This window comes from Bidens hawaiensis, unplaced genomic scaffold, assembly GCF_021521415.1.
Source record: "Bidens hawaiensis isolate Kalapana, Puna unplaced genomic scaffold, B.hawaiensis_p1.1 tig00003540_1, whole genome shotgun sequence".
Classification (NCBI taxonomy): Eukaryota; Viridiplantae; Streptophyta; class Magnoliopsida; order Asterales; family Asteraceae; genus Bidens; species Bidens hawaiensis.
In genome coordinates this window covers 2035242-2061076 of record NW_027491200.1, presented here as the reverse complement: position 1 = coordinate 2061076, position 25835 = coordinate 2035242, and the positions used below count along the sequence as shown (strand labels likewise).

At 31.2% G+C, this 25835-nt stretch overlaps 1 pseudogene across 1 annotated transcript; it reads left to right on the top strand.

Annotated features, from left to right (window-relative positions):
* Positions 1–4151: 4151 nt before the first annotated feature.
* LOC143623809 (casein kinase 1-like protein HD16) lies at positions 4152–11189 on the top strand (annotated as a pseudogene). The gene is made up of 16 exons (XR_013151965.1): positions 4152–4207; positions 5236–5660; positions 6248–6373; positions 6451–6524; positions 6616–6685; positions 6763–6818; positions 6912–6983; positions 7707–7801; positions 7889–7955; positions 8050–8186; positions 8961–9179; positions 9255–9385; positions 10124–10298; positions 10395–10485; positions 10751–10908; positions 11004–11189. The product of XR_013151965.1 is annotated as a casein kinase 1-like protein HD16 (transcript).
* Positions 11190–25835: the final 14646 nt, after the last annotated feature.

Below are 25835 nucleotides of genomic sequence, written 5' to 3'. Positions count from 1 at the left end.
CCCGGAACCCCGTTCGTTGAGGGTTATAATTAGACTAGAAACACGATATGGGTAGTGATAGTTAATTGATACGTGTAATTGTTATACAGTTAGTCGCGCACAGCTAAAGAAGGGAATAATTGTTAACGGTGAACGTAACCGCATTCAGGTGAGTTTCTAGCCCCATTCCTGGTTATGTTTTCGGGGCTGTGTGCATACTCGATGTGATTAGTTAATGCACTTACCTTAAGTGGTAAGTGTATGCTATATATGATATAAGGGATAGATATGAATGATTTCTTGTCGGTACGTGAACGATCATCGGATATTGCGCGTACTGTCAGGTTATAAATAAAGATATGAATGTTATATGTAACGTATGGATGATTTATGAACGTTATGAATGAATGCTTGTCGGGACATGAACGATCTTCGGATATTGCACGTAACGACAAGGAGTATGATTGTTAAATGAATGATGTGAAGAACGCCTAGAGTGTTCTTATGCTACGATGTAAGTGTTATATATGCAAAGTAAGTGTATGCAGGTACATGAACGGTAAATGAGTTCTACGTCTGACGTAGTAAGTTGGGATGGCAAATCCCTCTAACTTCCGTCGGATATAGACTTGGCATGTGATGGCGTAGTTAAGAATTGCGGGCCTTATACGTGTTATAAATGATAGATGAGAACGTAGTTAAGAACCGTGGGCCTTATACGTACTTCGTATAGGATCCAGCATAGGAAAGGACCGCGGACCTTATACGTGCTGTAATTGTATTGTGGTAGCATAGGGATGGACTGCGGACCTCGTACGTGCTATGAACTAGGTTGCAACATAGGGAAAGACTGCGGACCTTGTACGTGTTGTTATTGTAGGATGGTATAGGGAAGGACTATGGACCTTGCACATACCATAAATGGTGAACATAGGTAAGGACTGCGGTTTTTCGTGTTCACGACCTTGAGTATAGGTATAGACGGCGGACTATGAACATACTATCGGTATGCTGAGGTAGGTATAAGTATGTATGCATGAATGTATGTTGGAAAGGTAACTGGTTAAGTATGGATATGTATCTTCGGATATGTATGTATGTATGATATGTGTATGTATTGTATGTCGCCTGATTAACTAGAACTCACTCAGCGTAGCTGACTTTTAGTATGCGCGCAGGTGAGTAGATTGGGACAGCTAACTTGACCGGGCACATGGTGGGCGAATAAGAGACTGGCATCTGAAGACTCAAGATGTTTTAATGTTAATTGACATTTATTTTGATAGACAAGAATGTTTAATTAAGACAAGTTATGAATTATTATGTAATGTTTTATGAAAGTTTTAATATTCCACGAAAGTTTTATTTAACTTTGATGTTTAGAACTGTGTTTATGAGTAAATCCAACGTTAAAGTAAGGCACTTGGAACAGGGCCTTACAAGTTGGTATCAAAGCAAAGTTCGAGAGATTTAAGCATCCTACATGCTTAGACTCGAACAGAGAATGGGATTTCAGTAAGAAAAGAAAGAAGATGCCAGTTCAAGATAGCCATGTGTCACTCAAGCAAGCTCAGTAAAGGTAAAGTATATAGTTAAATAATGTGTAAAGATGTTAGCTTAATTGTTAAAGGAACAATATATACAGGATAGGGATAAGATTAATTGATTGTTTGATTGATTAACTTTTTAAAAGTAGAAACTAGTACAAGTGAAATCATAAAGGGAAGTATGTAGAACCTGAGGAGTAATGCAAATAGTTAATTACATTTGGCCACTGTCATTAACTACTTACCTTACGAATCATGTGCTAAATAATTCCTAGAGTGATGACGTTTGTGTTTTCAAGGTCTTGTGCCTTAGAGGTTTCATTGTGAAAGACACTTTCAATCAATTCGGGTTTGATGATATCGAGTGGAATGTCTTTCTCAGTGAACATTGTGCTTATTCCTTTAAGCTTAAACACACGACCAGTTGATAGCTTTGAAGCGACAGGATTGATAAAACGCATCAAATCCTCATCAAAAATTTTAGGTTTTTCTGATTTCTTGGCCTTCACCGGTTTAACCTTAACTTGTTCCTCCCTTTTCACTTGAGTTGTATTCGAACCATACACAACCTCCTCAAATTCATGAGGTTCACATAAAATGTGATTTGAACGTGGAATCTCCTGATTTTTGTGTATAACTTGCGGTTCAAATACATTCTCGACAAGTACTTTTTCAACATTAGTTTCAACAAAGACCTTTTTGCTTTGAATATGAGGTTTTTGTAATGAAACTTGAGCATTCACATTGTCATTTTTAGAACTTTTAAGAGCTGTGTCAACAACTGGTTCATTAACAACAGTTTCTTCATTTCCAGCAAAAGGATTTGTTGTGTAATCATTGTGAAATGATGGTATAGACGCTCTGTTTCGAACTAACTCAGATCCACATTCCAATTACCAATTCCACTCAATCACACATTCGTTATACCTTACCAATCGCAAATGCACCAATACTTAATCCATAAAACACTAATTCAATTGAGAATTCAATAAAATTCAAAATTAAACTAAATAATCTCAAACTAATATTAATAATCCTTCAATTAACAGTCTATAATACCAGATCAAGAGCAATTCGAACACTGAAATCTCTGATACCACTTGTTAGAACCTCAGATCTAGAGATCCAATAAGATCCGTTAATACGATTATACGGATCTAATTCATTGATTACTCTTAACGTGTATTAGTTATATATATATATATATATATATATATATATATATATATATATATATATATTACTTGTAATAAGTGTATTATGTATAGATTACTTGAAGTTTTGATCGAGAGAGAATCGGACAGAGTGTAATTACTTTAATCCCAAAACTTAAATAAACCAGAGGTATGAACCTCTATAAATAGAAGATGGATCTAATTCGTTACACATGTCGTAACGAATTAGCATCCACTTCGTTACATTACATATAAATAAACAAGACATAATGAATCAACTGATTCGTTATGCCCCATTCGTCAACATTCTATGACGAATGGGAATAAACATAACGAACTACATTCCATTCGTTAAACATCCTTAACGAATGGGAGGAACCTTAGCTTAATAGTCTAGTTCGTTAAACATCCTTAACGAACTAGATATACTTTAACGAACTAGACTTAATATTAATAACTTTTTCATTAATAAATACAAAACGATAAATACAAAGACTCGAGACTCAAAACCGTACACTAACACTAGACCTATTGATGAGACCACCATATGGTGTTCGGCCTTGTCGACTCATGTCAACCAAGCTCGACACATTAGGTTGGCCCACTTCCTTCATATAAAAGGGAGGTCAAACCTTCCTTCTTCTATTCGTCGTGACAACTATTCGTCTCTTCTAATATACCATCTCTTCTCTTTAACACGTGTCATATAATACTCATGCAAGATATCTCACATATAATTGTCAATACAGTAGTCATCGAAGCTAAGATGTGACTCCTTTTAACAAGTTTTAATGGTATCTACAACTTGACTCCGAGCTCATGAACTCACTGAACAACCTAACACGATTAACAAGATCATTTCAAACCAGAAAACTCTTATTCATAACATTACTATAGAGCTCCAACACTAGACACACATATCCTTGTAACAATACCAGTTATCAAAAAAAGAAAGTTATTTGTAGGACAACCATACTCACACGATCATGTACAACAAACGAACCGTCAAATCGTCAAGCTAGCGATCTAAACGACAAGTCGGGTTTTTACAATCGTTTTTGATAACAAGTCGGGTTGGGTTTTAGAAATATTTAAAAATACTAATAATACTAATACTAATAATAATAATAATAATAATAATAATAATTCAAGAACGAACCCACACCACCACCACCACCACCACACATAAGTAGCCCATTTGCCATTAACAAGAGTGAAGGTACAAGGCCCCATTAAATAAATCTTAAGACAAACCAGACCAAAGCAAACCATCTAAGACAGACAAGCATGGTGGTGAACATAGACGTTGCTATCGTGCGCACATCCGTAAGTTACACCGTCTTTCCGTGCGCACATCGACCGCAAACCCCTATCGACTTACCCACCTACTAATTTCAATTCAAGAACTACCCATACATCTATCTCTTTATTTTTTATTTTAATCTCATCGATTCAATTCCAACAACAAACCCATCATTTCAAGACTCCGTTTTTAACTTAAAAAAGGTATAATTTTTTGATGAATCTGACTTATGGGCATTTGGGTTTTGATCTGTTTGTTGTGAAATGCTTTGTTCTTGATGATGATCAATGTTAATCGCCCTATTGACTTATTGCATCTGGATTGTTTTGGATTGAATAATGAAATCTGCTTATTGGGTTTGTCAATCATTTTGAATCTGGTCATGTTAAAGAATTGATCTAATGAATGATCGATCTTTGATGTTTGTTGCAAAGGTTGATGTTTTGATTCATCAATTTTTGGTTGGTTGTTTGTTGCAAACTGCCGATTAGATATGTACTAATTTAGTACTTTGTAAGAATGAACAACTTAGGATGGTTTATGGGAAATGTAACATTTGCATCATTTGCATCCGTTTATTTGTGCTTCTTTGAATTGTTTTAATTCACTGATTCGCATTTGATTAGTTTCAAGGTTTTAAGCTCATAAGTATGGATTTAAAATAAGACTTTATTAAGAATAATATGCATGATAGGTATTATTATCAAGAGTATTTACATAGGTGTACTCACTCAAGTCTTATCATGAATCTGATTCAAAATACTTTGTTTTGTGTGTCCGTCCCACTTTGGTCGATATGATTACGCACACCGTCTCTAAGATGGTAAAAGTCTCGAAAAGGGAAGAATATTCTATTTTAGGAAATAATTTTCAACATTGAAACTCAACACTACACAATAATCCACATTTAAAAAGTATTAATCATGTGCAATAAGATATTATCCAATTAAAGCCATTAATAGAAACAATGTTATGGATAGATTTATGCTAATATGAAGACTAAAATCTTTCATTAAGGCAATCCTTTTCATATTGTAAGTCTCTTGATAGACCAATTTAGATATTTGATGGGTGCAAATTAAATTTTATTCTAGATGGTAGGAGCCATAAAAAGATCATACCTTTTCTAGAATTAGGTACTATGAAGCTTGGATAGTTTCTAAAATTGTCCATTTTTATGGCAATTTATTGATTTTTGTTATTAGGGTTTATAGGCATATCTTTCGTGGAGGTCGGAGGATATTTATATGTGCATGGAAGAAGATGCCGGATTTGAGACGTGGAGTTCGCCAAGCCAAAAAAGGTAACAATAACAATAATAATGGTGAGGGCAATGCAACACCTCTTTTAGCCCCAGCTCCTAGGCGTGGGACCCGACGAGGCAAAGTGCAGGCGCAGAAGTTACCTGACGCGACTCCAGCAGTTCCCGGGTATCCCTATCCAATGCCAAGGCCAGCTGGCAGAGGTCGAGGTAGCCAACCAACCGCTCAAGATAAAAATCCAGACATATTTGGAGGGGCGTCGCCCCCCCCCCCCCCCCCCCCCCCTTTGAATTTGGATGTTGGAGTTGGTAATCAATTAGTGGTTGGTCGAAGTCCAGAAAAAATGGCGGCTGATGCAGAAGATGAAGGAAGCACAAGCCCGCTTCCCGAAAGGGTAATTATAAAGTTTATATCTTTTTTAATTTTGTTATTAATGTTCAAAAATAATTTTGGGTGACCGACATGGATTTTTGACTTAATGTTTGAATATTTAAAAAGGTTTAATATCATAAAAAACCAGCATACTATCAATTTTCATGAAAAGGTCCCTCAACGTAATTTTGACATATAAAAGCCACTACATGCCAAATAAATACGAAAAGTCCGCCAACTTTAATATAGCAAAAACTTTTTGATATTAACTCCTTAAATTAGTCAAAACGTAATTATATAATTATTTTGTGCAAAAATGTTGGTTGACACTTCATTAAATTTTGACAAATTTAACGGGTCATTATTTTAATATCACAAGTACATGTACATGTATTATATGTAAGTGTAGCAACTTTAATATAGCAAAATTGGGTTTGAGAGGCTTTTTTTTTTTGTAGCTTTTTTTTACATATGTAGGGACTTTTGTATATCAGACTTTTTCGTTAAAACTGAGAAAGTATGTTGGTTTTTTTATGATATTAACCCTGGTAAAAACAATATAGTAAGAAATCAATGAATTTTTTATATTGGCATAATTTTCAATTATAGGTTCAAGTTGGTAATTCACCTGCCTACAAGTTAGAAAAAAAGCTCGGTAAAGGAGGATTCGGTCAAGTGTATGTAGGGAGACGGGTGAGCGGTGGCTCAGGAAACACGGGCCCTGATGCTCTTGAGGTACACAATTTTCAAAACATGTTTTATTGGTATTTTAATATTTCAATGATTTATTTGATTCACATATTGGGATGTAGGTTGCTTTAAAATTGGAGCATCGAAATGGCAAGGGGTGTAGTTATGGCCCTCCTTACGAGTGGCAAGTTTACAGGTGAGTCTTTTTTATATCGCTTATAAAAATTTACAGAATTTATAAAATGCATTCCCAAATGCTAATTATTTTCTCAATTATGTGGTTGAAGTACCCTCAACGGGTGTTATGGAGTTCCAATGGTCCATCACAAAGGCCGCCAAGGAGATTATTATATTATTGTGAGTTTTTAGATTTATATCTATTTATGGATTTGATTTACTAGTGCTTATTATGTTCCGTTTGGTTGATATTATAGGTTATGGACAAACTAGGCCCTAGTTTATGGGACGTTTGGAACTCTAGTAACCAAATGTATGTTATGTTAATAACTAATGCATTCTTTAACTTTCTTTTCTTCTAATTTTTTAGAGTTGTTTTAAGTTTAATGTTTGCTGATTTTGACAGTCTTTCTGAAGAAATGGTTGCATGTATAGCAGTGGAAGCGCTATCAATATTAGAGCAGCTTCACTTGAGAGGGTGCGCGCATGCCAAATTTTGATCATAGATGTAAACGAACCGATCGAACACGAATGAAGCATGTTCATGTTCATTTGCTCAACTTTAACCGAACAACCGATCAATTACGAAAATTTAATTGAACGGGGTTGTGTTGTTCGTGTTCGTTCGTTAAGAAAATGAATATGTTATATTTGTTCGTTAAAAAGATAGATGAACGGTTCACGAACGTAAGCGAGAGAACATTAGTTAACATAGATGAATGATCATGACTGAGCTAAAACCATTTAAAATTATTGTGAAAAACAATGCGTTGGGCCTAAAAAGTTATTGAAACTAGTCAAATTTACAATGGTCCCAAAAAATTCTGAATGAGTATATTAGCGAACGTAAATAAAGAACTTAAGAAGACTGCAGATGTAAACTAACAACATAAATGAACGGAAATGAACAATTCTAAACGAATTTAATGCATGGACATTCATGAACATAAAACGAATGAGACACATGTTCATGTTTGTATTTTTAATTAAATGAACAAAATGTTTTGTTCATATTTGTTTGTTTAATCACTAAACGGACATAAGCGAACTTGACGCCGAATAGTTCACTGAACATTTGCTTTGCTTACAGTCTTAGTCATAGATACTTATACATATATATATATATATATATATATATATATATAATTTTATATACATATATTATTAACGTACGTGATTAAAGATTATTGCATGTTAACAGTTTTGTTCATGGAGATGTAAAACCTGAGAACTTTTTGCTTGGTCAGCCCGGGACGCCTGATGAGAAAAAGTTGTACTTGGTTGATCTTGGTTTAGGTACATATGTTCATACCTTATTGTTACTTTTTGAATATATTATAAAAAAGTTTGTGACATATTTAAATTGTTTTAATTTTATTTTAGCTTCAAAATGGAGGGAATCATCATCTGGTAATCACGTTGAGTATGATCAAAAGCCTGATGTTTTCAGGTAACTTTTGTAGTTTCAATCCCATACTGATATTTTCTTGGTTTAATGCTATTTCTATCTTTTTGATACGATTTTGTGTTTTCTATATTAAAAGGGGGACAGTACGTTATGCAAGTGTGCATGCACATTTGGGGAGGACGGGAAGTAGAAGGGATGATCTCGAGTCTCGAGTCGTTGGCGTATACATTAATATTTCTTCTCAGAGGGAAGCTTCCGTGGCAAGGCTTCATTGTGAGTTTGTTGCTTGAATTAATCATTTTTTGTTTATTATTGAACGTTTTTTAATCTACCAGAATTTGGATTTTCGAAAATAGTAATTTCATAAAGCTCCATGCTTTCAACATCACAGTTATAATCTGAAGATTCCACAATCATGTTCTATTTTATAATAATGGATTTCAATTGGTAAACTTTTCAAGATATTATGATTATGTTTGAAAACTATAAAGGGTAAAATGTTGGATGCTATTACATTCGAAGTTGCTAGCATTTATAAAATTTCAAGCTATTCATTTGTTTTTTCTAGTGAAATTGTTCTTTATTTTCTTATTGTCTAACCTATCTTAATAAACCGAATTGGGATTTCTTCTTAAAATAGGAATTTATAAATAAAGATCGAAAGCTGTGTTCTTTTTATTTTATGGGTTACTCGTCGCTCTTCAAAGTTGGGTGCTTCTGTCACATTGATTGAGCTGTTTCAAGATTCTCATACTTCGGTTTTAAGATTATAATGGGTAAAATGCTGTGTGTAAACCGATTTTCAACTGCTTCTTTTTGTGGAAAGTCTTTACTTTCTTTTACAAATTATCTATTTTTAGTCAGATTTTTTTAGGATTTGCTTCCTTGGTATAAGACTTTTATAAAGTTTGGTGATTTCAGTTTCATGGGTTTTCAAGATTCCCAAAGTCTTGTAGATGTTAGGAGTTCTTTAATTTTCTTGGGTTTTGTTTTGTAATTTATCCTCAGATAAAATGTTTTAAATTTATAATGATTGTTCAAATGCAGGGAGAAAACAAAGGGTTTCTTGTTTGTAAAAAGAAAATGGCAACATCACCCGAATTACTTTGCTATCTTTGCCCGTCACCTTTCAAACAATTTCTTGAAACAGTAACAAGTATGAAGTTTGATGAAGAACCAAATTACTTGAAGCTTATTGGGCTCTTTGACAACTGCCTAATTTCAAGTGCCTCTCTTCGACCACTTAGAATAGACGGCGCCTTAAAGGTGTGATTTCTAAATTAACAATATCATCTTTTTAAATTGTTTCTTGATGTAATTGTAGATAATTGTTTATTGTAGGTGGGACAAAAGAGGGGAAGACTACTTATTGACCCGGAAGACGATGCTCAACCTAGGAAGAAAACTCGGTTAGGCACTCCCGCCACTCAGTGGATTTCTATTTATACTTCAAGAATGCCAATGAAACAGAGGTATGGAAAATTGAATATTAAGTTACTTTTTTGACCCTCTACATGAAGAGTGCAACTAAGTTTTCTAAATGTTTCACTCAAGTCATTTAAAAGTTTTTCTGTTAAGTGTTACCTCTAAATTTACTCAACTTTCATCACGTGTTTCAATCATGTTTATATATATATATATATTTATATATATATATATATATTAATGTTCTTTTTCTTTTTCCTAATTTCATTGAGGTAATTGACACATATGAATCTTGGTTACTATTTAGTGGCTATTTTTCAATTAACCTCAAGTAGGAGATAGTAGTGAAGAGGAAATAATTCACTAAATAATAACCAAGTTTTTTTTATTGTACAGTTAAAGTCAAGTTAGGAAAAAATAATCACTGAATAGTAATCAAGATCCATATATGTTTCATTTGCCTCACTTAGTTTAAAATAAATAAAAAAATAACACTTGTAATAAATTACACAAGATTGGAACACCTAATGAAAGTTGAGTGACTTTAAAGGAACACTCGATAAACTGGGTTACTATTATGCAAAGTTGCCCTTTTTAAAAAGGGTGCCTTAGGCATGAGACCTATGTGAAACTCTCAGCTTTTGGGACCTAAACGCCTTCTTGCGTTATTTAAAACCAAGATGTTGATGAAGCTTCAATGTTTCTTTCTTTAGAAAGAAATAAAGCAATAACTATTTGATATTAAGCCAAATGTCGTTTCTTAGTCAAACAATATAAACACTCAGGTACTACTACAATGTTGCGGATGCAAGACTCCACCAACATGTTGAGAAAGGAAAGAACGACGGTCTGAATATTAGCTGTGTGGCTTCTTCATCTAATTTATGGGCAATTGTTATGGACGCCGGCACCGGTTTCACTTCACAAGTCGATGAACTGTCCCCTGTTTTCTTGCACAAGGTAACATTTCTCATCTCATATTTTTTACATATTTTACAGTACATCTTTTATCGTCTTCTTTGGGTATTGATCTTTAATGTTTTTTGTTTATTATAGGAATGGATAATGGAGCAATGGGAGAAGAATTATTACATCACGTCACTTGCCGGTGCAACAAATGGTAGTGCTTTGGTGGTTATGTCCAAGGGTAAGTTTTGTTATTTATCTGTATGTCTTTTTATTAAAAAAATTTATATTTAAATCCATACAAGGTATATGCATTCATATATACCAGTTTTGGAAAAATATTCTGATTATACATAATAAGAATAGTGTTATATGATGTGCTTTTGTTCTTTGTTTGTCACTTAGTTGTCCTACTTTTGACTATAAATGTCTTCAGTTTTTGGCCAAAAATATCATTTTTTTTATTAAAAAATACAAAAATATTAGCTTTTTTTACGTGCTCTTAGGGACGTCATATACACAACAATCATACAAAGTGAGCGATGTTTTTCCGTTCAAATGGATCAACAAAAAATGGAAAGAAGGGTTTTTGGTAACTTCAATGACGACTGCAGGTAGTCGATGGGGCATCGTGATGTCTCGAGATGCAACTTATTCTAACCAGGTATTGCTTCATACTCTTGATGTTATTACATGGAAAGTCAACCAAGAAAGTCAACTCACGAAACTCAACCTATGTACGTTATGTTTTTTTTCCAGGTGGTTGAACTTGATTTTCTGTACCCTAGTGAAGGGATTCACAGAAGATGGGAGAACGGTTACCGGATAACTGCAGCTGCTGCAACTGAAGATCAAGCTGCCTTCATACTTAGTACTTCCAAGAAGAGATCACAAGATGTTACTCAAGAAACGCTTAGAACATCCGCTTTTCCCATGTTAAGGTAATCTCGATTATGCATATAACCTATTACATACAACTTATACTTCCAACCACCTATACATACAGCCTATACATGCAAGTATACATACAACCTATAGTCCTATACAGCCTATACATGCAAGTATACGACCTATTCATAGTTACATACAACCTATAGATAAAGCCTATACATATAACCTATACTTACAACCTATATGTGCACCAAACTGTTCATACAACTTATACATAGAACCTATACACACAGCCTATACATACAGCCTGTACTCACAAGCTATGCATACGATGTGCATGTACAACCTATACATATACAACTTATGCCAGTATGCTCACATCATTATATAAAACAAAATAAAAAGAATAATAGTTAAATGACAGAATGTCTTACTTTTACAATATTTTTGTGTCCACAGGAGGAATGGTCCAAGAAATTGTACATAGCATCCATCTGTTATGGAAGAACAGTTTCTTGACATTTTCATTGGTATGTTTTCCTGTAACCCTTTTGAGCGATACTCTAAAAAAAGTGCATATATACGCAGATCTTCAAACTGATGTGGTTTGTTTACGGTTTTCTTGTAGGGCGACAATTGGCAGTGAAGTGAAATACACATACAGTTTTTGTTACATGGTTGTGGTAACATATTTACCATTTACAAGATAAGATTATTATGTACATGCTAAACAAAAAATCATTGGTGGCTCTTATATTGTATGTTGTCGGTTTGAGCCAAGGAGGTGGTGGTCGGTCACGAATCTAAACTTGTTGTTATGAATCATAAGTTGTGTGATTCTTTTGAAACGCTTAAAGAAAAAAAAGGTGATACATTTGCAAGTTGCGTTTTTGTGCTTCTTAGCTAAATAGGTTTTGGTGGTGTTGTTTCAACTTGTAGCACGGCCAGAGAAGTTGGTTTTTGAGGGGCTTAATATGGCTTAATACAAGTGTGTCACATACAAAGACTATACGTTTAATATATTAACTAGTAATAGGTTCTAAGCCATGTCTTGTGCAAGTTATTAATGTTGAATATCATATAGAAGAATAGAATAGAACTATATGTACAAGTTTGAGGTTAACATGGACAAGTTGTATTCCTTCCTTTTGATCCTCATAATTCATAAACGCACGCTTTTAAGCTATGACCACAAGGCATCTCCAAATCGAAAATTCCACATAGTACTACCGTCTCACCCTACCGGATCCGAATTGGAATACTACCAAACCATGTATGATGATTGATGAGTATAGTAATTTGTTGCACGATAAAACTTGACAACTAATACCAATGTCAGTCATCCATTGTATTTACTTGTTTCACCCCAAGTTTAAATTACATTGGGATAAAGCACGGTTGTAGTAAATGGGAAATCTCTACAGCTTGATATTGACTATGACAAAACATTTAGCCCGATCATGAAGCCAATCACAATTCGCCTCGTGGCCAATCCATCAATTGGATGTCCAGAATGTCTTTTTACACGGTGATCTAAAAGAAACAGTTTATATGTTCCAACCACCAAGATTCAAGGATCCAAACCATCCCGGGCATGTTTGCAAGTTACAAAAATCATTATATGAGTTAAAGCGGGCCTCTCAAGCATGGTTTCAAAGGTTTGACATGTATCTTTATACATACGGATTAAAAAGAGCCCACCCGATTTTCCTCTAAAAAGTTTTTAGAGGCTAATAGTAAATATTTAAGAGACCCCATAAAAATAAGTAGATGGAACCCATATCTAAGGCTATCCACTATCACAATCCAAACCAACCTAACCATTTATTAAACTAGCTGCGTGCCCGCGCGATGCGGCGGGTTTGCACGTAAACATGATATTGGATGCGTAATCGGTGTTACTGTTTATGTATGTGCGTGACTTAACAATAGTACGCGCGTAACCTGACGATAGTATCCTCGTATTGCGGCATTGGAATCTTAAACGGTGTTAGTAAGCACGACACAACGCCTGTGCATGCTCAGTCATGTGTTGGTGCACACGCAGCGCTACATTGAACTCGTCTTGACCCGCAACCCGTTCCGCTTGACAATGATCTAACCAGAATTCATTATGACTTGACCCCTTTCAACCCAAACCTGTCCCGACTCAAACCAAATTAACATTTTTGTATCGACTCATTCCAACCTTAACCTTTTAGACCCATGACTTGAACGGCCGAAACCGCCCGATCGTTTGTCGGTCTTTAATGGTAATCACGTAACACGTTAAGTTTTTAAAATGAAAAAAATATAGCTATATCATACTCAAATTAAAGAGAATAAATTACTCTTTTTTATGGTATAATGTTTTAAAAAAATATTAGCGTGTGAAAAATTTATAAACGTTTAAACGTCGTCGAGGTAGTTGGTTTAAAATCAGGGGTATATATGTAACTATTATATAAATTAACAAAATGTGATTAAAGTTAAGGGACCAAACTTGTAATTATTTTTTAATAAATTTTAAATAAACCGTAACATGATTTTGGTTATGCTAAAAACAAAATTGTCAAAATACAAAATTGCCCCTAAAATATCTTAATCTTATGCATTATAGTTTGTACTAAAAGCAACAAGTTTGGTACCTCTTAAAAATTAAGAGGTCCCTCACTCATCCTTTATATATAGACTAGTTGAGTGCCCGCGCGATGCTGCGGCGTCAGCAATTTGCAACGCTATACTCGTTTATGTTGATTTATCAGTCATCTCGTGATATATTGTACAGTACTTTTGTTAGTTTTGTTATTCGTGCAATATGTTACAACAGTTCATAATATTATTTGTTTTTATTAGTTATTAAAGTTTTTAAGTTAATAGCATGAATGTGTTATATCTGTTTCATAAGCGTTATAAGGCTGTCATATAAAAAAGTTTTAAGTGGTCCACCACTCTTGCATTATATAGTATAGCTATGTAAATTTACAAATATCTAAAAAAAAGTTTTCCTATTTGAAAAATCAAAGATCATCGAGCGCAAAAGATTTCAAATCAAATAAGTCATTCCTACTTTGATTGAGTGGTAAAGTGTTTAATATGTGAAATATAAGGTAAATGATTTAAACCCTATATAATAAAATATTTTTGAACAAATTAAAAAATCAACTTAAATGAAGATGAAATTATTCTGGTAATTTTAGTTTTGGTGGTAAAGGAATGATATATTTGTATTGAGATAACACATTTATTATAAGTATTTTTGGTGATTTAAGTATTTAACAAAATTTTAACTTTTTCTCATTCATCATTTTATTTTTCTATCTCTTTATTTATACAATAACCTATTAACATTACAACATAATCCATAACAAATCATAGATAGTTTGGGCTCATAGTAGTCAACTAAGTTATAATAAATTTTCAGTTCAAAAAGAAAAAAATACAATTAATTTAAAACTAAACAAAAAACAAAAAAACCTTACAACTTCAATTTGGCTATGATACAATTCGAGCTAGCTAAAATGGAATTAATATGCTACCTTTTTAAAACAGATTTAAGTGAGATACTTCACTCTTTTATATTAATTGCACATTATGTTATGGCTATTTACTTCACTTAGTATAACCAGTAACTCTACATGAATTGCACATTACGTTATGGCTATTTACTTCACCAATGTTTCTTCTTTTCCTTATGACCATTACATATGAGAATTAGATGTAGTTTAACGTAAATTTATGTAACATGTGATTTTATAGTGGTCATACATTACGCTATGCCATTTTATAAAATTTTCATAATTTTGTTCAAAGTTAGCACGTGAACTTATATGTTGATATACATCTATTTATACATCTCGAATCCCTTGTAAAGTTATGTTTACTTAATGTTTTAAGTTCGGTTTGATTCATGTTTCGTTAATCTTTTATTATTTAAGGTCTTGAGTCAAGTTTATTTGATATTTATCGTTTTTTAATCTTTTGGTGTCTTGCATATTAAATCCAATTCTTTCTATCATTTCATAATATGTTTGAGTTCGTTTTGCTCATTTATGATTATATGATTACTTCACTAATGTTTTGTTATGTTTTCATATATGTGGTGGCTTGGAAAAACAAGGGAAGCAAGTTCTAGAAGGTTCTAAGCGTTACTTGGAGTTTAAGGAAGATAATTATCAAGATTTAACAAGATTAAACAAGAAAAAAAAGAAAAATCCGAAATCCCACCCCAGGAGGGCGCCGCGCCGCGCTAAGGCAGAAGGGAATATGCCTTCGCGGGTCGCCTAGGCCTTCTGGTCAGCCATTTTTTCAAGTCCAAGCCCGTTACTCGCTTATATAAACATCTCTTGCAAACCTAGCCGAGCGAAGCATTATTGGAGCCGATTTTCCAAGGGTTTGTGAATGTTTTGAGGCTAGGAATCAAGGAGGATCATCAAGCTTTCATCCGGGTGTTCAAGGATCAATCGCAAAGGGTTTTATCGCTCTAATTTTTGTTCCTTGTTCATTATTTATCATGTCTTTCCTTTTTGTTTTTAATACTTGTTTAGGATTGTTTTCAATAATGATTCTAGGCTAGACTTCATGTCTACCTAGGTTTGATGAACATGTGTTGATTTGATTCTTGCTTTGGACAATTGATTTGATTATGGTTTCGTTATTTTAATAGTAAATGACTTGATTTTGCTTTCATGATGCATATGAATGTTTATTATCTTGATTGATTGTTAAGTATAGCTTCACATAGATCTTATATCTTTTTATTGTGTTCTTTAGATTTAGGGTTTATGTTTAATCATTACTTGGTGTTTTGATTATTGTGATTGAATGGGTCCATTGGATCATAGAAGCTAGTTGATAGTTGGTTAGGGTTTTGAATGTTTTGCTAAATTCCAATAGCTGTGAGGTGAGGAGTTGTTCATGTATCTTGGTCAATCACATGCTAGGATAGATAGTGACAATATTCTTGCTTAGTGTGTTGATCCTTGTTCATGATGTCGTGATAAGCTTATCAAGTTATCTAGGGTTTAGTGTTTCGTAAGATTGCTTGCTTTAGATACTATTAATTAACCTATTTGATAACTTTGCAGAAATCAATTCAATTGATTGCTTAATAATCTAATAATTGTTCTTTGGGATTTCATTTGATTCAGTCAAGGGTCCTTTAGGGTTTGTTAGATGAATACGTTTAGAAATCAATTTCCATAATCATATTATTTGTCCATTGCTTGATGATTGTTGATGCATGGGATTCTTACCTAGGTAGATTCCTTCTCTGATTGGTTTCGATCTCGTGATTAATTGCTTGTTTTCTCGTTTACTAGTTTATTTGCTTTCTTAGATTAATCTTAGTTTAAAAACCCCCCTTTAAACATTAATAATAAATAGTCGTGTCGTAAGTCGAGTCTAATTAGTTTATTAACGTAATTTATAGAGTCCTGTGGGTTCGATATTCCGGACTTACTTAGCTTTAGTACAATTGACCGGTTCACTTGTCGGTGTTTTGTGTGGTTGAGTCTTAAGTCTAGTTTTTATTACTTGTTTAATTTAATTAATATTTAATTGAATGTTTCCACCACATCATATGTGTTAAAAGTTGTTATATGACTTTTACGTGTTAAGTTTTCAACGTTGTTTTTAGATGTTTTTTTTACTCATTTTGTCATTATAACTTCCTATTTTATGTTTGTTAAAGATCAGCATACAAAGTAAAACTTAATATAAATGGCATGCTTTTTAACATCTTTTTAAGTAACTATAATAAAGTGGCACGTTATATATTTTAAGCTTGATTTTCTTAACATCTCCAAGTTTGAGCTTATCTTTTTTATGTTCGAACTTGAGTTAAGACTCGTCTCAGACAAACTTGAGCCATGTTCGAGTTAAGTTCAGTTCCTTGATAGAATCTTAACATGTTATAGTAGTTACAAACTTATATAAGATTAATGCTAATATTTCTTGATATAATCTAATGAAAATAGGTTTCACTTGATGCTAAAATATATTGTAGGTTCATGGGATGTACGTAATTACGAAAAAATAAAAGATTTTATGTTATTAATTTTGATTACGCAATAATAAAGTCAATAATTTGTTTCAAACTTATGTTATAATGATTGCATTAAATGTCATGTTAAAAATGAAATATTAAAAAACCAATTCACATTTATCATGTGGTTTATTTATTATAAGGGTTAATGACATATAATTATTAAGTTAAGGCACTAAATTTTGTAATTTGAATTGTGGTATAATTGGAAGGATTGGTTTTGTAATTTTATATTTAATGTAAAGTAAAAGGAGAACATGTGTTGTATGTATAATATGTTATAGGTTCATAATTGCATCATTTGCTTGTACATTAATGCTCTATTAACTTGTACATTATAGATTACACATAGATGTTGAAACTTTTTTATATCAAAACGTTGACAAAAATAAGCGCGTCACAACGGTAAATTCGGTTTTTTTCTATATATAATATATTGGAAGATATAGAAAAAATAAAAATTACAAATAAACTTGTCAAATAAATGGGTAAAGATAAAGGGTTTTATATGTAACTACTACAGAATTAACATAATTTGATTGAAGTAAAAGGACCATTTTTGTAACCATATTTGAATGGAATAATTTTAACCGTTCATGAAGTTACAAAAGACCACATTACCCCTAAAACTTCGTAATCTTATGCATTGTGTATTGTACAATTAGCACAAATCTTATACCTCTTAAAATTTAAGAGGTCTTTGACTCCTCCGTTATATATAGTAGAGATAACTAATTTCTTTCTCTTCTACCTATACAACCCAACCCAATCTAATACTTTACTCACTATCACAACCCAACCTAAACCAATATTTTATTAAATAAAAATGCTTCATTTTTTATATAATTTATATCAAAAAGTTCAATATTTTTATAAATATACCGTGTTGTTACATTTTTTTTAAAAAGGTTAAAAGTTGTAATTTTCATTAAAAAACCAAGTTAGATATAAAAGTTTGGTTGCAAACTTGGGTTGTTGGAACAACCTAGGTTGCAACCGGTTGTGGACAAAAAAGAATTTACAATGTTTTAATTAAAATGTTTTTTTATTGTCATTTTGTGACACTTTGCAACCAGTTATGATAAATGGTCATCATAGTGGATAGCCTAACTAATCTATCAAAACAATACCAAGTTGTCCACTTGTCTTTCTCCTATGCTATCCACATAGACATCCATGTCATCCACCTTCCATATTTGTAAAATCCACATATTAGTCATTTATTTTTATTCTCAAAAATCATAAAAACACGCGACCTGTATTTGTTTTTCTAACCCGATTATCATTTTGGTATTTCTGTTCATACCCGTTCACATTCTCAATGCCTCCCAAACCCTAATTCTTTTCCGCATCTCAGTTGTCTAACGGTGGCCGGAATTGTTCATTACTTCCTATCTTTTTATTACCATCAGTCTTCTAAATGTCTTTTATCATATCAATGTACAATCCCGTTTATCAATTTCTCAAATAACACCAAAATCCATTTTACGCTCCATCTTCTGTCAGTCCATGTTCAATCGATGTTAGATCATGAGGTTTTCACATATATTCATCTTCAATATTCTGTATCTTTATTTTTTTTTACTTTTTTAAATTAAAATATATATATTATAGGAGTTTTTTTAATGAAATAATTTTAAGATTATTAATCCAATACAATAATAGCTTTTTGTAACTGTTAATTTAAATTTTACTCCGATTTATTGAAATTATTTATTATTTTTAATTAAATCATATCACAAAATTGAAAATCAATATTTTTAATTATTATTTTAACCTGTATTTAAATTAATAATTCGAATTTCCAATAAGTAAGTTGACTATAATTTTGGAATTCGCTATAAGGCGGATCGTTATTTTCTAAGATGACAAATTTTGTAGTTTATAATTTCCTTTAATATGTTGACTGATAGTTAATTTTGATAATTCCATAAATGATGTGACGTATTATTAAGTATTCAATTATTTGAATTGATATTATATTTATGCCTAATTAAAATTGTTGCTAAAGTTAACAAGTTTTACAAAAATAAGCAATTATGTGTTTACTATATAACAAACATTCATTGATGTTTTATACACGTTGATAACAATCTTCTACATTTTAGTTTTTACGGTGTAAGTTTTTAATCCAATATTCATATAATTTATATTGAAACGAAGTTATTTCTCACTTTATGTCATCATTTTATTGTTAATAGTTTTCAATTGAGGTTCAAAGCTTTACAATGTTGAATGAAATTGATGTTCTCAAAACATATTCATTCACAGTTAAGTTCAGAGTTTTGAGAGTTTGGTCCCTCAAGGATAACAAACATGCTAACGAGGACTTCTTGATTGAGATGGTGCTCATGGATGAATCTGTAAGTACCTAAGTATTTTATATTTTCTTTGTCTATATTAATTGCACATGTTTCTTATGATTATATTTTTATTTCATTACAAGAGAATCGAATGCAAGCTACAATTTTTAAAGTAGACATTTTTTATTTCAAAAGGTTTTTGACTGAAAACACCACACTGATAATTAGGAATCATGGCGTTGGTTTAAATAGTTCGAACTACAAGGTTATTGATTGTCCACTCTGAAGCATAATTAGTTTGTTTGGGTTGAATGTTGAAGAACTTGATGGTTGCCAAATATGATACATGTTTATGTCTTCTTATGGTTTTTTGTTGTTAGGCGTATAGTAACTTTTTTCTAACTATGATATTCTAATATGAAGACGATATAATAACATTTTGGTAAAAAACTTATTTCAAATGATTGTGTTGGTTGAATATGTTATCTATAGTGAGGTGTTTTGTTAATTTGTTTTTTCACCCGTGTGTAACAAGATGTGGTATATACCATGTTTTACATGTGATAGAGAGGTCACGGTTTCAAGCTTTAAAAATTTATTTATTTATTTATTACTAGTTTTTATCCCCTGTATTATGGGGTTGTTTTATATTATTTGCTTCTAATATTTATTTGTTTTTAAAATTTTTATTATTTTTATTGTATGAAAGTTAATAATATACTTATGGTTTGATGATTAATTGTTTCACAAATAAATGAGATGTTATAACCCGGTTTAAAAGCTATATGGGTTTGATGAGACCGAAGACCCGTTTATTTTTACTATAAAATTGGTTTTTTAATTATAAATTATATATATCTTTTTTTAAATAAATCATATATTAATTTTTAGTATATCCCTACTTTATAGGATTTTTATATCAAATATTTGGTGAGATTAGTTTTAATTTAATGAGATGTTATAACCCGTTTAAGAAATATCTGGGTTTGATAAGACCCATACCCGTGAATTCAGGTCAAATGCATGAAAAACCTCCATTTAAAAATTAAGCAAATCTGGTTAATCACAATCTATTTTTTTTACAATAAAATTAGTTTTTTAATTATAAATTATATATATTTTTAAATAAATCATATATTAATTTTAAGCATATCTCTACTTTATAGGATTTTTATATCAAATATTTGGTGAGATTAGTTTTTAATTTAATGAGATGTTATAACCCGTTTAAGAAATATCTGGGTTTGATAAGACTCATACTCGTGAATTCGGGTCAAATGCATGAGAAGCCTTCATTTAAAAATCAAGCAAATCTGGTGACTTTAAAAAAGGAGAAAACGACCATATCGCGACACGTAGGATTTTTATGTTTTATGTATATAGTTTATATACATGATAAATAGATTTTCATTTCCAATGACATCAAACTTGATTTCAACTCTAGCCCAAATTGACCCACTACTAATTATCTGGAAGAATGAGAACACAAAAGAATAAGTAGGTTCTTTTCTTTTTTGAATTCAAAACATTTTATTTCAGTACAATCATTTTAGCAATCTTATATTCTCATAAGGCTATATAATCGATGCAAATATAACAGTTATACATGAATACAAAATAAAGTCCATAGTGTCTTTACGATTAGTTATAAGATAAAGCCTAGTTTTTACTTCGATAGAAACTAAAATGGAATTAGATTATTCGTACAATTATATCAGCACTGGCATACTTTATTCCAAAAAAAAAAAGAACAAGGAACGTAATCAACCGCCCATTACTTCGCCCACATCTTGTCGCATCAAAAACGGGTGTTAGCTGATGTGTTGTAAAACACACTAGTTTTCCGCGTTATTTATCATTGTTTTAATCGTTTGTTTATCTAATATTTAATGTTTTTAACTTGTTTTAGTATGATCTTACATTAATATGTATTTTGTAGGTTACGGGTTTAAAGAGAAAGAAATCGACCCCTTTAAAAGAGATTTAGAGGCCTTTTATGCACTATTATTGAATAATCAAGTTAAAGGCCCGACCCATATCCATTTTGTGAAGCCCATATGTGTTATAATATAATAAACAACAAAAAAACAAACCCTAACCAACCCCTAAATCCCGAAATCAGCAGCAACCAGCCAAAAAACTTTCGATCGGCTGCTTCTAGAGTTCCAAAGAAAGTCGTTTTTGCATCTTGTTGAGCCAATGGAAGAAGAAGTAAGCTAAGGACGACTCGGGACAGAAGCTAGGGTCGTTTCTTATCATTAATCTCAGCCTCAAACAAGAGTATAACATCCATAAACTTTGTGTTTTTGTTAGTGTTTATAACTCTTGTGATTTTGATCTTTAAAGTTAAATTGTTTGACAATTGAGTTAGGGTTTGAGTTGTTATTGATTATCATTGACTGTTGAATGATTTTAATTATGTTTATGATGATTAATATGATGTTTACATTGAGTTATATCTGCTGTCCAAAAATCATGAGTAGCTAATCTTCTTTGTTCAACCTAGGTTAGATGATTATTGTTATGTTTTAATGAGTTTTATGTATTGTTTGATCAACATGACTTGAATTGCTATTGAGAGTTTGGTTTAATATTGAATTAGGTTGAGTTTAGTGGTTGTGATTTTATTAATTTTACTCATAAACCTTTTGTTTCGATTGATTGAATTAGTTTTGATTGATTTTAGCTTGTTTGATTCTTTACTTGGTGTTGAGAATTTGTTTGCGGTAGATATCACCGTAGGGTTTTGTTGAGTGTGTATTGGTATAATTAAGCGAGTTAAGCACCTTCTTAGAGACCGAGAGGTGATAGGAAGTAAAGCCGTCTCATAGCTTTTACTTGATAGGAATAGGATCGCACGAGAGCGGGTTCGGTTCTTGTCGGGTTTGGGTTCGTGAGCGATTAGTTTGTTTAGTTTATGTTAAACCAAATTGTTCCTCTATCCTTGGTTGCGTAATATTCGTTTCCATTAGGGTCGTGTGTCGGTGAGTCCGAGAGGAGAGTCGGCATTAGAACACCTTAGCATTCGTTTCCCGGTTTGTTCTTAAAATCAATTAAGTGTAAGTTAGGGTTTGTTAGTGAGACCGAGAGGTGATCTAGCTTTCTTGAGCGAGCCTTAGTTGTGTCAACTTTAGATACCGGTGTCGTGAGATCATTCAATCCATTAGCTTGATAGACCGTCAATATGATTCTTCCCTAGGTAGACGTTTTCTCCATTGTCAGTTAAGTTTCTATGTTAGGAAAGTTTTGTTTGTCAGTTTCGTCAGTCCAGTTAAGTAAGTTAAGTTAATTAATTTAGTTAAAGTAATTTAGGTCAAGTATTTTAATTATTAAAAATAAATTTAAAAAATATTATTCTTAGTAAGGTCTTTTCTAGGGTTAGTGATCATAGACGTTTTCACGTGTCCTCGTGTTCGATACTCGGACTTCCTTAGTTCTATATTACTTACGATCGGTACACTTGCCAGTTGTGTGTATATTTATTAGGAAAAATCCTTTTTATAAATTTAAAGCTTAGTTGTGAGTTCCGTAGAAAGAAACATCCTTTAGACACACATCAATAGCAAATCGTGTTCACTGGTTGACATGTTAAATCTGACACAAAATAGAAAATTATGATGTCTTCTAATGAATAATAATCATATTTCTCTTTATTGTAATATTGTTTGTTATTATGTTCCTTGTTTCGACCTGACATGAAAAATCTAAACACCGAGAAATGGATCCCGTTGAATAAAAATAACCAAATGACATATCTTTCTCTTATCTAACAATACTATTAAAGCAAAACCTATTGCCCACATGTCACTCAACTAGGCTCTCCACATCAATGCCACATCATTGCCAACTCACATATTTCCTTTCCTGTTATGGCCAAATCATCTCATAAATCTTATTTAAACCTTAATATTTTCCTCCACCATCTCCTATATTCCGGTAATGTATACGAGGATTAATAGTTTAATGGTAATGTTATATTTTATACTCTAATGGCCAACAATGTTATATAATTTTCCGGTAAGGTTATATCTTTTTCCGGTAAGATTTTATATTTATTTTAATTATTATATGATTCTGTTATAATCTCTTAGGTTGTATATCAAAATCCAAGATCGAATTGCTATTTTGAAGTTATTTCGGTTTTCCGGCAAGATTGAATATCTTTTTCCGGTAAGATTTTATATCTATTTTTGTTTTTGTTTATATTTATATTAATTATTATATGATTTTCCTATAATCTTTTTAGGTTTTATATCAAAATCGAAGATACAATGGAGATTTTTCCTATTTCGTTTTTCTAGTAACACGATTCAAATATTCCGGTTATCAATTAGAACTTTTGTTTACATAATTCAAATCTTCCATAATTGGTAATTTATTTATTATGTGATATTAATATTAATATTTAATTCTCTCATTTCAGGTTATGACTCCAACTTGATATAGTTAATTTCATGGATTAAGGATTTATTGATAAGATTTCTTATTTTTTGTTTAATATTAATGTATATTTTTGTTATTATTCATATATTTTTCACAATTCATGTAATTTATTTGATTTTTATATAATCAATCTTGTATTATTGTTAGTCAAATTCTATTTATTATATTTAATCATTTTGATTAATTTGAAATTTAATATCATAACCAATTAAACGCAACCTAAAGCATTATTATACTTTCCAATATTATCGTACTTTACATTTTAAAACAATACACATTTAATATGACATTTTAAAACCGATTTTCACCATTCAAATTCGGATTCTCACCATTTATATAATGTTAAAAAAATATGTTATATAGTTTGACTTTCACCAATTATTCAAAAACCGAATTTTAATGAATAATTGACCATTTTATAATTTTTCAATATTCGTGCCTTAAATAAAAAAAATATTTTTAATAACCATTTCTAAATATTTCAAGTTATTATGATTTTAATGTCACTTTCAACTAAATTCATTAATATATTTATTCCTAGATGTGAAAAATAAAATATATATATCTAACTGAATATCAAATTCTGATTCTCAAAAGAATATAAATTCATAACTTACAGAGTTTTAGTTTAATAATCATAATTTCTAACGATTTAACTAAATTAATATAGTAAAAAATATATTATTTTTTATTACACAATTTTAATTAACATTATTACAACTTCCATATTTAATCTTTATAGTATATATGTGGAATGAATCTTAAAAATATGCCACAAAATATTTTACCATGTAATATGTTTGACTTTTTATCTTTAAATTCTCTAATTATACCATACATTATTGCACTAAAAATATAGTAATAATAAGTTTTCAAACCCAAAATATTTACCAAAATTGAAATAAAATATTCTATTCAAATAAAAATCCATGATATGATACATTTTTTTTTGTAAATAATAATATTAATTTACACAATTTATTCAACAATATATAATTTTTGTTACTACATAATTTTAATTATTTAGACGAACGTTAACAAAAATAACCTTATAATTATTTCAACAATATATGCATTTAACTATTCCTTAATTAAGCTCAAATTAAAATAACATTGATCTTAAAATTAATTAACATTTATACCCATTTTTATTTAGACGAAAGTTAACAAAAATAACCTTTTAATATTTAATGACTATATAAGCGACATATCAGCCATGCATTCTTCAGAGTGTTCAAATCATCTATATCTTCACAATTTCTCTACAACTAATTTAACTTTTGTAAGATATATATTCTTTTTTGTTTCCCAACTTATTAATTTATTTCCAACTTATCAAAGATGAAATTCGAAAGTTTGACCATTATAATATATTGATATTTAAGTAATAACAATAATATTAAAACCATGAATTTTAAATGTTCCAACTTATGGTAATTTAAAGAAAACAATATTTGATGGTGATACATGTACATAAAATTATTTTTCACAAGACACTGATGATGAAGGTGCTGTTGCAAATTGTTGTGGCTATTATATTACTGAATGTTAATATTTCTTTTATTACTTAAATATTAAATATATAAATACGGTCAAACTTTGAAATTTCAAGTTAGATCAAATTAAATTCTTGATTGTGCTTATAAACTTATTTTTGTTAAACGTTTGAATCCTTTATAATTACAATAATTTGTTTCCAAAATGTCCACATTTAAGTTATTCATTCACGTTTATATTTAAATTTATATTGTGTATATATTATTTTGTATTATTTTGTTTTAGCAATTTTACTATGTTTTAAGTTGTAGTCAAAATTTTGAATTTCAAAAAAGAACAAATTAAATTCTTGATTGTTTTTACAAACTATTTTTATTAAGCAGTCAATAAATTAGCTTATGTCACACCCCCATCTTAGGGCTGGGCGTATGA